Consider the following 11,345-nt stretch of genomic DNA (forward strand, 5'->3'; position numbering starts at 1 on the left):
TCCATGACCTCATGGCTTTGGCCTCTAGGAAGTACCTTTCAAGTCTATCTTTCATTCTCTCTGGACATGTTGAAAGTAGTATGTATGTTTGATGGCTGCCCAGCTTCGCAATCTGGCTTACAGAATTATCTGATTCAGGATTTGAAGAGTTAGAAGTCTTTGTAAGCACAACATGTGGATTCTTTGACTATAATGTCTTCAAAAGTTTAATAGGTTGCCACGTTTTTGTTCTTACTCAATTCTATTTGGGAGTAACCATAGCCAAAGTTTTGGACATAATTTTAAAACCTGAAATCATGCCTTCTTTTTATGTACTGTTTTCTCCCTTCTACACGCCTCACCGTCCACCTCTGTCCCCACCCTCCCACTCACCACCCTCGACTTTTTCCACATAATGGATGCTACCTAGAGGCTGTTTAAAATATTTGCCTTGAATGAAGATGTACTTCCCTTAATTTAACCTTTGCCACTTGGCTGTTTTACAGTTTTTTAGAAAAATACAGAGGCTTGGGGGCTACAGCCTTATTGCCTGCTTATTACCACCGATTCAGTGCTACTCTTATCATCGATTCAGTTTAAGGCACAGAAGCAGTTGTTGTTTTGATCATGAGGCCCCAAACCACGGAAGGAAATCTTACCCCTCTAGGAGGGTAATGGTCCTGAAGGTAGTCAGGAAGGCATTGTGAAGGAGTTGATACATTGATGAGTGAGCAAAAGTTAGATGAAGATATGAGGGAATGAAGTCAGAGGAAACAGCAGGAACAAGGGTATGAAGGTAAGATAAATAAAGTGCCAAAAGCAGCATTGGCAACAAACTGGGATGGGAAGGGGGACTGAAATGTAGAGGTGTCTAGTACAAGTAGGGCAATTTTATGGTTTGAATCAGATGGTAGCAAAATGGATATTTGATGGCCCACTCTGATAGTGGTGTGGGGCATGGGCTTAAAGAACAAACATTTCGAGACAGGGAGACGAGCTAGAAGGTTACTGTAGTAATCCAGGCAAGAAGCGATGAGAGAAGTATGTTGGGTCCAGCTTTCCCATTGGCTCTCGGAAGGTTCTCTGGAAAAAAAATCAGTTTGCAAATGGCAGATTAATAGGAGAAAAGGCATACAACTTATTTAACATATACACAGGGGAGCCTTTAGAATGAAGACCCAACTTTCCAAGTGTGGTACATGAGCATACACACCATCTTGGGGTTACAGAAAGAATGGAGCTTGGATCCTGCCTGGTGAAACAGGTTATGGGAGGGGGGAAGAAGAGAAATTGTATTAAGGAACAATAAAAAATTACTAGGGAAAAAGATTGGAGGGAGAACAGAAATTAACTTGTGAAAATAGTTCTCTTGTAATGTAAATGTTCCTTGAAGACAGTCATTATCTTGAAAAAGGGTCTGGTCAGGTGTAGTTACATTTTTTTTGGTCTTCTTTCCTCTGATGGATAATAAGATAATGTGGGGAGGGGAACGAGAAGAAATGTTCTCCTTGATGGGTCCTATCTTTATGTAGGTGGGGGAAAGAGTCTCTTCCAATGCCTGTCGATCTCTAAGGGTTTTTAATTTAAAACACTCATTACCCTCAGGAAACCATATTCTAGGAGGAGACATTTTGATTTTCTTTGGGTGATATCAGGATCAAGAAATACTTTAAAAATAACATCTGCACGATTTGGTAGTAGTTCAGCAGTGAATGATGTAAGAGAAAGGGTTGTAGGGAAGGTCACAGGAGAAGGAGCAGGGAAGGGAGACTGATTGAGGAGATTCAGATGAAAGAGACTGAATTTCAGGCCTAGATATTCAAAGGAGATAAATATGTTTCCCCCCCCACCCCCCAGGAGAAGTCTATACTGGAGAAATCCATTGTGGAAGTCTTTAATAGGCTTTAGATAACACCTTGAAATAAAATGACATCTTTCAGATAAAGTATGTGCAAAAGACAAAACAAAACAAAAACAAAAAACCAAGATCATCAAAAGTTTATAAGACAGAAAAAAAAAGCCCCTCAGGAAACCAAGAAGGGAAGTCAGAGATGTAGGATGAGAATGGAGTGGTGTAGGAGAATTACCCTGAGGGGAAGGGAAAGAGCCCAGATGGCAATAGGTTAAACAGTGAATTTTACAATAGGTTTGAACACCTACACAAAGTTTAGGTTAATCCCAACATTATAAATTTCAAATAAAAGGGGAGTGAATGCCCTATGAGAAGGTAGGAATATGAGAGTAAGAGAGACAAAAACTTAGAATTTACTCCCAGAAGGCCTTGCTGTTGATTTGGTGGGCATTTATATCTCTGGGGGTTCTCCCTGGAGAATGGAGAACCCGAGGCTGCTACTTTCCCTCCCTTCCTGGGCACCTGCCTTTACCTGCTGCTGTTACAGAGTGGTGTTCCCTGAGTTTCCATTCAATATATGAGTCCAAAATACTCAGTAGTGACAACCTGGAAATAGTTATTTTTGAGAATCAAAATATGAATCAATAGAATGCTACAAAATTTGTGTTAAAATCTTAAAAAGCCCTTCATTGAGAGTTGATCAGATAAGCAGCATGTTTGAACCAGCATTCCTAATAACCATTCCATAACTGTAATGTGTAAACCATTTTCTCACACTGGGTTGTTCTAAGCTTGGTCAAGTATAGCTAGTAGTAATACAAATTTAAAGGCAGATATAATAGGGGAGAGAGAGAGAGAGAGACTGAAAGAGGAGAGAATGAGAATGTTATGAAAATAAAAATTAATATTTGAGCTAAATTTGTAGCATCGGAAATACTCACCTGGGAAAGAAAGACTCTGAGTAGCTCTCTACAATTGCTTGTGTGGGTGGGAGTTTTAGAGATCGTGCCAAGGCTCTCTGAAATCCATACCTAAATTTGCTCTTCTTCCTTACTCTTCTCTTAAAATTGCTTCATAAACAGCCTTTTAAAATTTATGGCCCAGTGTGGTGACTCACACCTATAATCCCAGCACTTTGGGGGTTGAGGTGGGAGAATTGATTGCTTGAGGCCAGAAGTTTGAGACCAGCCTGGGAAACATATGGAGACCCCATCTTTACAAAAAAAAAAAAAATATATATATATATATATATGTGTGTGTGTGTGTGTGTGTGTGTGTGTGTATATATATAAAATTATCTAGGTGCAGTGGTGAACTACTGTAGCTACTCAAGAGACTGAGGCAGGAGGATCTCTTGAGCCCAGGAGTCAGAGACTGCAGTGAACCAAGTTCATGCCACTGCACTCCAGCCTGGACAAAAGTGTGAGACCCTGTCTCAAAAAAAAAAAAAAAAAGAAATATATATATATATATATATTTATATATATGAAATATATATATATATTTTCATATATATTTATATATATGAAAAGAGGAAGAGCAAATCAAAACCTTTTAGTAGATTATTACACACAAGCAGTTTGTAAAAATGAATATGAAGGCACCACAGAATTTCATTTCTCATTAGAAACACATGTAGCTATATCTCACTTGGAGATTCTGACTAATTAAGGCTACAGTGGTGAGCTATTATCATAGTTACCTAAAGAAACCATAGCATCTATATTTTAGAGCAAAAGCTACACTCTTAAATTTAGTACTTTTTCTGATTATCTGTAGTCCATTTAAATTTCTCCCCTTGGGAAAATTTCTCAAGATACTATAAATAAATGCAGTACTTACATAATTTTGCATACAGTGAAATACGTCACTGTTCCCTTTTATCAGTCTCTTTGCTTTCATGTTTTATCTTGATCATTAGTATAACATCAGTTCAAACTTCAGATCAATATAGAGAAATCTAGTTTCATTATTCTCTCATTTTGTCTCTGCTCTCTTTGCCAAGAGATAACTTCTGTTCTATGTAAAGGCAGGAAAAGCACATAGCCACATTGATACGGTTTGGCTGTGTCCCCACCCAAAACTCATCTTGAATTGCAGTTTCCATAATTCCCACATGTCTTGGGAGGGACGCGGTGGGAGGTAATTGAATCACGGGAACAGTTACCTTCATGCTGTTCTCATGAGATCTGACGGTTTTATAAGGGGCTTTTCTCCTTTTGCTCAGCACTTCTTGCTGCGGCCATGTGAAGAAGGATGTGTTTGCTTCCCTTTCCACCATGATTGTAAGTTTCCTGAGATCTCCCCAGCCACGCAGAAGTGTGAGTCAATTAAATGTGTCTCCTTTATAAATTACCCAGCGTCAGGTATGTTGTTATTAGCAGCATGGGAATGGATGAATACACACATATAAAAGTAGCCTTACGCACACACGTGCAGATGCACACACAAAATCCTCCTCCCCATTCCTCTTTCCACACACAAACACAAACACCAGACACCTACAGAAGGAAGCAAAAGCTTGAGACAAGTAAACTTTTGTGACAGATTTTCCAAACTGGACCCAAAATAGACCCTCTGCACAAAAAAGACCAATTTGATGCAAAAAAAAAAAAAACTTAGCATCTGGTTATTGTCAGGTCGGCAAGTGCACAAAAGAAGACTGTTTTTATACTTTGATTTGTTTTTCTTTCACCAAATATGCTAGATTTTTCCCCCATTGTGTGTATTGTGTCTAGAAAACATATATTTGGTCCTCTTTGTCTAGACAGCTTTAGCAGAACTGTATCAAAGCACTTTCATCAGTTTATACTTCTCACTGACCATCCCCCAACACAAATATAATAAGCAACATTCACTTTTTAAAGTGACAGAGTCTCAAATTCTGAAAAAGTGCAGTTCTGAAATAGTCTTTCATATTGCCATATGCAAATTGAGGCCATAATTACTTTATCTAGCTTTAGCATATATTCTCACATAGAGCTTTGATATCAGAAAAACTGAACCAACACCTCCAGAAAGGAATGAAATCCTCAACAATGCCCAGAATTTGTCCCCCGTGGTCTACGCTGCCAGGTTTTCCAGCTTCTTGAGTGTGAAGGCCTCACTGAGAGCTTCCTTCGCACACCAGTTCAGCACAGCTGCTTTTATTTCCCTAATAATAAAAATAGCAGAAACACATCTGTTTTCATGCTTCACTGCTGACAGCTCACCAAAAAATGTGCATCCAATAGTTTCTATCCAAATAGACAGACACGATGGGTCCAAAACACAGAGAGGTTATATGATGTTTTGGTTTTAAGTTTCTGCAAGAAATTCAATTTTTACATTTTATGTCATGCCTGAAACAAATCTCTCTCAACTTCTGAAAATCTTCTTAGAGAGGTTCCAAAGTGTTTCCTGGAGTGTCACCACAGTGTGTTGAAGCTCACACTTTATATAAAGTATATTTTGAGATAGTTATTTGCCAAAAATGATTTATGCAAACTATTTTAATCTTCAAAGCAGAGAAGGGTAAAGTAGCACAAGTGCATGTACAATGCTCACATGGCGTAACAGAGAGCTGTAAGCAAAGACGTGTTTGTTTCTTTCTTGTTACTCAGGATATCTATATTCAATTTTTCAGCTTTAAAAAAATGTTATTTCTCTTTGATAAAAACTTGTATCTGAAAAATGTTCAGCTTAGTAGATGAATATTTTTCATGGTCTTGAAATAACCAAAACATTAATTTTGATTTTTAACACTTATTAAACAGAGAGAGAGAGAGAGAGAGTGTGTGTACAGAGCTATATAGCATGTGAAACTTTGGACTGCTCAAAGAAGACATTTTCAAACATATCTTCTCAGGACTCTCAATAGGAACCATAGGTGAGTTTCAGGCAAGTAGCTGGGATCAAATGGGAAAGTTTGGGGAGGAGAACAAAGAAATTAGCTTTCATCTTGAGTCTGTTTCCACCACATCAAAGAGATAGTTAAAATAAGTAGCCCCGTACTACTTAATAATATTATTATCATTAATATTTTAAACTATAGTTAAAATAAACAGCCCCATACTACTTAATGATAATGCTATTATTGTTAATATTTTAAACTGTTAAAGTAAAAATATTATTGTAAAGACACATCTAACTTTTCTATCTATGATAATAAATCTTCTGAGTAATCTCTTTTTTTCCATTATTGATTTTAGGTTCTCTCATCTAATTGTAGCAGTTAACTGATTGACAAGGTGAAGAAGGATTGTGGTTTTCTGTTTCAGATAGAAAAAATAAAACATAAGAGAATCTCACAATCATCTACACATGTCCCAAAAGTTCATACTACAGAAGAATCTATATAAACAGACTACTGAGAAAAGTCAAGTTGTTTTTCTATATGAACCCAATAATGCATTTTCAAGACACTGGATTAATTTAAAGTAAGGGTCTTACACCTTTACTACTGAAGGGCCAGTTAATACAAAAAGATCTAATGCCCTTATTGCAGAATTATTCAACCAAATTTCCAGCTAATGCTTTTTAAAGAATAATTTCACAAGAAGTTTTATTTTGAGCACATGCCTTTGGTCTATACTCCTTTTTGTCAAGTCAGCCATAGTCTATGATCAATGTAAGTTCTCCAGCCTGCTTGAACATGCACCCATTTGAACACATTGAGACCCACCTTCAGATAGGATGCCTATATTCTTTGGACAGGCACTTACTAGGTAATGAACCAATGGTAACTAATAACTGTCCTTTTATAATTGCTTACTTAAAAGAAAAAAGAGTAGGCCGGGCACGGTGGCTCAAGCCTGTAATCCCAGCACTTTGGGAGGCCGAGACGGGCAGATCACGAGGTCAGGAGATGGAGACCATCCTGGCTAACACGGTGAAACCCCGTCTCTATTAAGAAATACAAAAAACTAGCCGGGCGAGGTGGCGGGCGCCTGTGGTCCCAGCTACTCGGGAGGCTGAGGCCGGAGAATGGCGTAAACCCGGGAGGCGGAGCTTGCAGTGAGCTGAGATCCGGCCACTGCACTCCAGCCTGGGCGACAGAGCGAGACTCCGTCTCAAAAAAAAAAAAAAAAAAAAGCTCAGTCTCCTAGCCAGGCAAAACGATTGTCAAGTATTCACACAATGTACTGTAACATGAACCAAAAGCCTAAATGATACTGTTTTTGCCCTCCAGATGCTTAAAATCTAGGTGATACACACACACACATACACACACATACACACACACACATCTAATGTCACTCTATATGGTTAAATTGGAAAGAAGTACTATAAAAAGAAATAGTGTAAGAACCAACTTCCTAATTGTAAAGTAGGTGTGTGAGAGACCAGTATTTTAATTTTTTTTTCAATATTAGAAAAATGGGCATTTTCCAGGAAAGGGAAAGACTAGAAATACAAGTAGAAAAAAAAAGGCTTAAACAATATTCTCCTTTACGTTTCTGGTGAGTTTTCCTGTTTGCTTCTTCCTCCCCATTTTGTCTTCAAGCATTCCCTGCTGTGCAGAAAGCTGTTTTCGGCAACTTCTCTCTGTAGTCTTGCTCACACTAAGTAAGAGTCCAAAATTGTGTTCTGCTAAACATTATTCTCTGTGATGATTCATCATTTACAGAGAAAAAAGGGTGCGCCGGCAGGGAATCTGGACTAAGAAACAAAGGAGTCTAATCCTAATTCCTCCATTAATTAGGAATTCATTTTGGCCAAGTCCACTAAACTACATCATGACTCATCTTAGCTCATTGATAAAATGAGGATAATAACGTTTGCATTGCCTTACAAAAAATGTTGAACATAGAAATCATTTTGAACATTACATGTGTTCTATATTATTATTGTTAGTAAACCTGCCAAAAATTAATTCTAAATTTACAACTAAAAGTCACAAATGAATTTTTTATTTATTCGGTCATATGGAATCTTTAAGCACAACTAAAAGATCTCTAAGTAGCCCTAGGAAATAAGAAGTGTTAAAACAAATCAGCTCTGCCAAATACTGGGAGTTCTGAGAACTTCACTGTGTCCCCAGCCATGCTGGTCATCTTCCAGTTTCCACTCAGAGCTTTTTGTCTTATCAATGAATCTACGGATTTAAATACAGGTTTAGGAACAAAGTCCTAAGTAGTTATTTTATGGTTCTTGCTTTGCTTTGCAACCGTATCCCAGCATATTTCCCCTCTCTCACTGTGCTCCAGTCATAATGGGCTACTGTTGATTTCAATTCCTTGTCCTGGTGTCAGGACTTTTCCCTTTCAACTGTTCACTCCAGCCTCAGATTTTTCAATGACCAGCTCCTTCTCATGCCACAGATCTCTGCTCAAATGCAACCTTCACAAAAATCCTTTTGTGACCAAACTATCTCCAGGTGGAGTAATATCTCTCCCATTACCCCCTACCACATCATCCTCAGAGTACTTACCACTTCTATTATTATCTCATTTTTTATTTGTCTGTTGTAGGCTCAAGTGAAAATAGAATCATCCTTGATTCCTGCCTTTCCCCCCTGTGCTCAGCCTATCAACCAGTCACCTCTGTCTCCAAAATTATTCCATAAACGTTCATTGATTTCCATCTCTAATGTTATTAGGCCATCCCATCACCAACATCGCTAACTAGGCTACTGCAGTTTCCTTCTGACAGGAGCACCTGTGTCCACATGCATCCTCACATATCTGATTTTTTCATTGTATCCATAATAACCTTTTCCCAAAACTTGTCAGGTTTAGTATGTAGCTACTTCAAATCCTCCAGTAGTTTCCCAATGCTTAGGAAAAGAGTCAAACTTTTCCCATGGCCTACAAGGGCTGCCTACTAACCTCACCATCTACACCCTCTCCTCACTCTGCCCAACCATACCTCTGTCAGCTGTTTCCCTCAGGACATTCACTTGTCACTTATGCTTAAGCACATTTCCCTCTGGCCTTTACATGGCAGGCTTGGTCTCATCATTCAAGTCTCATCTCAAATGTCACCTGCTCAGCCATTCCTTTCTTGACCATCCTCTATCCCTTTGATTTCCTATCACATTACTGAGTGTTATTTTCTCCATAGCATTTTTACATTACATTGGCATTATATAGCATTTTTATATTACAACTGATTGTTGTTTCCTCCACAGCACTTATCATTATTTGGAAGTGTTGTATTCTTTTACTTGGTCACTTATATTTTCCATCTCTCCCACTAAAACTTTGGATCTTTGAGAGTACAGACACACTGTCTTATTCATTGTGATGTATCTAGAATTTAGAGAAGGATCTATTAAAATAGTAGAGGCTTAATAAAAATATTAACTAAGTGAATTAATAGTGGTTCATTGCCTGCTTTCCTCATAAAAATATAATTTCCACAAAGGAAGGACCTTGTCTTGTCTTTGTGTCTTGGTGTAACATATACTGCTATTTCCCCATCACGCAGCCCAATGCTTAATGAGAATCTTTGCTGAATGCAAGATAAATAAATGACTGAATCTGAAGAAGATAATAGGTTTAAGTATTTCTAGACTATAAATCAATATTTATTTGTAATGGATAATGTGGTTGCAGAAGTTAGAAACTCTTTCTAATATTTTTGGGTAGTCTACTGAAAGGTGCAGATAGCCAAGAATTTACCTTGAAAGATATCATTGGGTCAGTAAGCATGGGTTCTTATTCCAGATGAAAATGATCTGACCTTAGCTGCTAAGATCACTGCCTACTGATGACTCACAGCTGAGTCTCTTTCTAGGCATTGTGAACTACCCAAGGGAGCTGACTCACCTGAAGTGATATTGCTCACTTCCAGTGATTGTTAGATACTGAACAATAAAGGCACAAATTCCCTTACCTCATTTCGGATTGTCTGGGAACTTCTGTAGAAACTGCATTACATATTGGGTATCCCTCTTGCTTCCCTCTTTCCTTTGAAAGTATTGCTCTTGTCTATCAGAGCCTATGCCCTGGGATCCATGTCCCCTTTAAGGGTCAAGGCAGTCGTTTCCACATCTGTTGGTACTGTAGCCTGTTGATGGCTCTCAGCTGAGTCCTCCTCAAGACTGTGCTTTCTTCCAAGGAAAACCTGCATCCAATAACTACCTAAGGCAGGAGTGCAAAGGCCCAGTCCTCCTGCCGCAAATTGGAGCCTCTCTGAAAGGCAATCTCACTCTCAGAGCTCTCTGTGGGATTGGCTGAAGCCTCATGACAACTGCATTTAATTTAGCTACTCTCTGTGCTTAAACTACTTCTCTCACACTTCAAAGTGCTATTAGAAAGAGCACTCACCAGTAAACCATCCACAGGTAAATTTTCATCTCAGAATCTGTTTTCAAAAAACCATGATGTATGTCATTATTAACTAAGGTTGAATTTTAGAATATAGTATGGCTTTGAGTTATCATGATTATTATTGCTTTTTGTATGGGAATACCACAAGTTAAAAGTTGATGTCATGCAGGAATAAGGAAAGAAATGGAAGGACCTTACTAAGGAGTTGATCGTCTTTCACTTTATGGGAGAAATAATATAGTGCAATATAGCTGTAGACTGTGGTTAGATAAACAGAAGATACATAAAACAATAGACAGCAAAACAGATAGCATAGACACTAAATTTACATCATACGCGGTACCACATCACTTAGTGCTTCACATCAAGGGTTTTCTCAAATGGAAGAGAATCTGAAAATAAGCAAGAAGGTCTGTAAGACACACAAAATGTCATGAAATCAAGTATTCAAATCATAAACCATATTTGCAGAGAAACCTACCAGGATTCAAAGCCTTTTCCTTCTTTGAACCTTAATTCTAATAGTCTTGATTTTCTGGTGTGGGGCTAGCACAAATCACAAGCTATAAATCACTTGCATGTGCATAGACATGGTATTGTTAAAATAGTAGGAAATGAATAAGACAAATAATGAAGGAAGAGACAGAGCCATAAAAAATGTGGGAAAAATCAGTAGTCAGTAAGATGGGCTCTAAGAATGGAAAGTCTGTGTTTAGGTCTGACTCTTCTACCTTCTTGTTTATGTAAATTATTTCACCTGGTCTCCTTATTAAAAACACAAAACTGGGTAACTGTGACAGGCAGAATCATGAACCTCAAAGATGTCCATATCCTAATATGCTTATTGTAAAGGTCTCATTAGATAAGGCTTGCAAAATAGTACAGTTTCTAGTACATAGAATGTTCATTATAGCAGCATAGTATAGTTGTGTAAGGGCATTCAGCAGAGGAACAAACCACACTGCTCACCTCAGTGAAGCCCAGAGTCATAGTATTTGGCGTTTATAGTCATGATCTTAGTTATCAAAAAAAAAAAAAAAAAAGTTGAAGTTTGCACATTGTTCTTTTAAGATGACAAAGAAGTGTGAAACATTTTTTCTCTAAAACTTAATTTCAAAAAAGTGTTAAAACTACATTTTATTTGCTTGTAACATGGTTTTAGAAAGACCATGTTATTTCTCCAGAAATCAGATAGATTTTTGAAATATAGCTCTATATGGGAAACAAATTATGGCATTCTCCAATGTCTGACACAATAT

The sequence above is a fragment of the Macaca thibetana genome, chromosome 4, assembly GCF_024542745.1.
Source record: "Macaca thibetana thibetana isolate TM-01 chromosome 4, ASM2454274v1, whole genome shotgun sequence".
Taxonomy (NCBI): Eukaryota; Metazoa; Chordata; class Mammalia; order Primates; family Cercopithecidae; genus Macaca; species Macaca thibetana.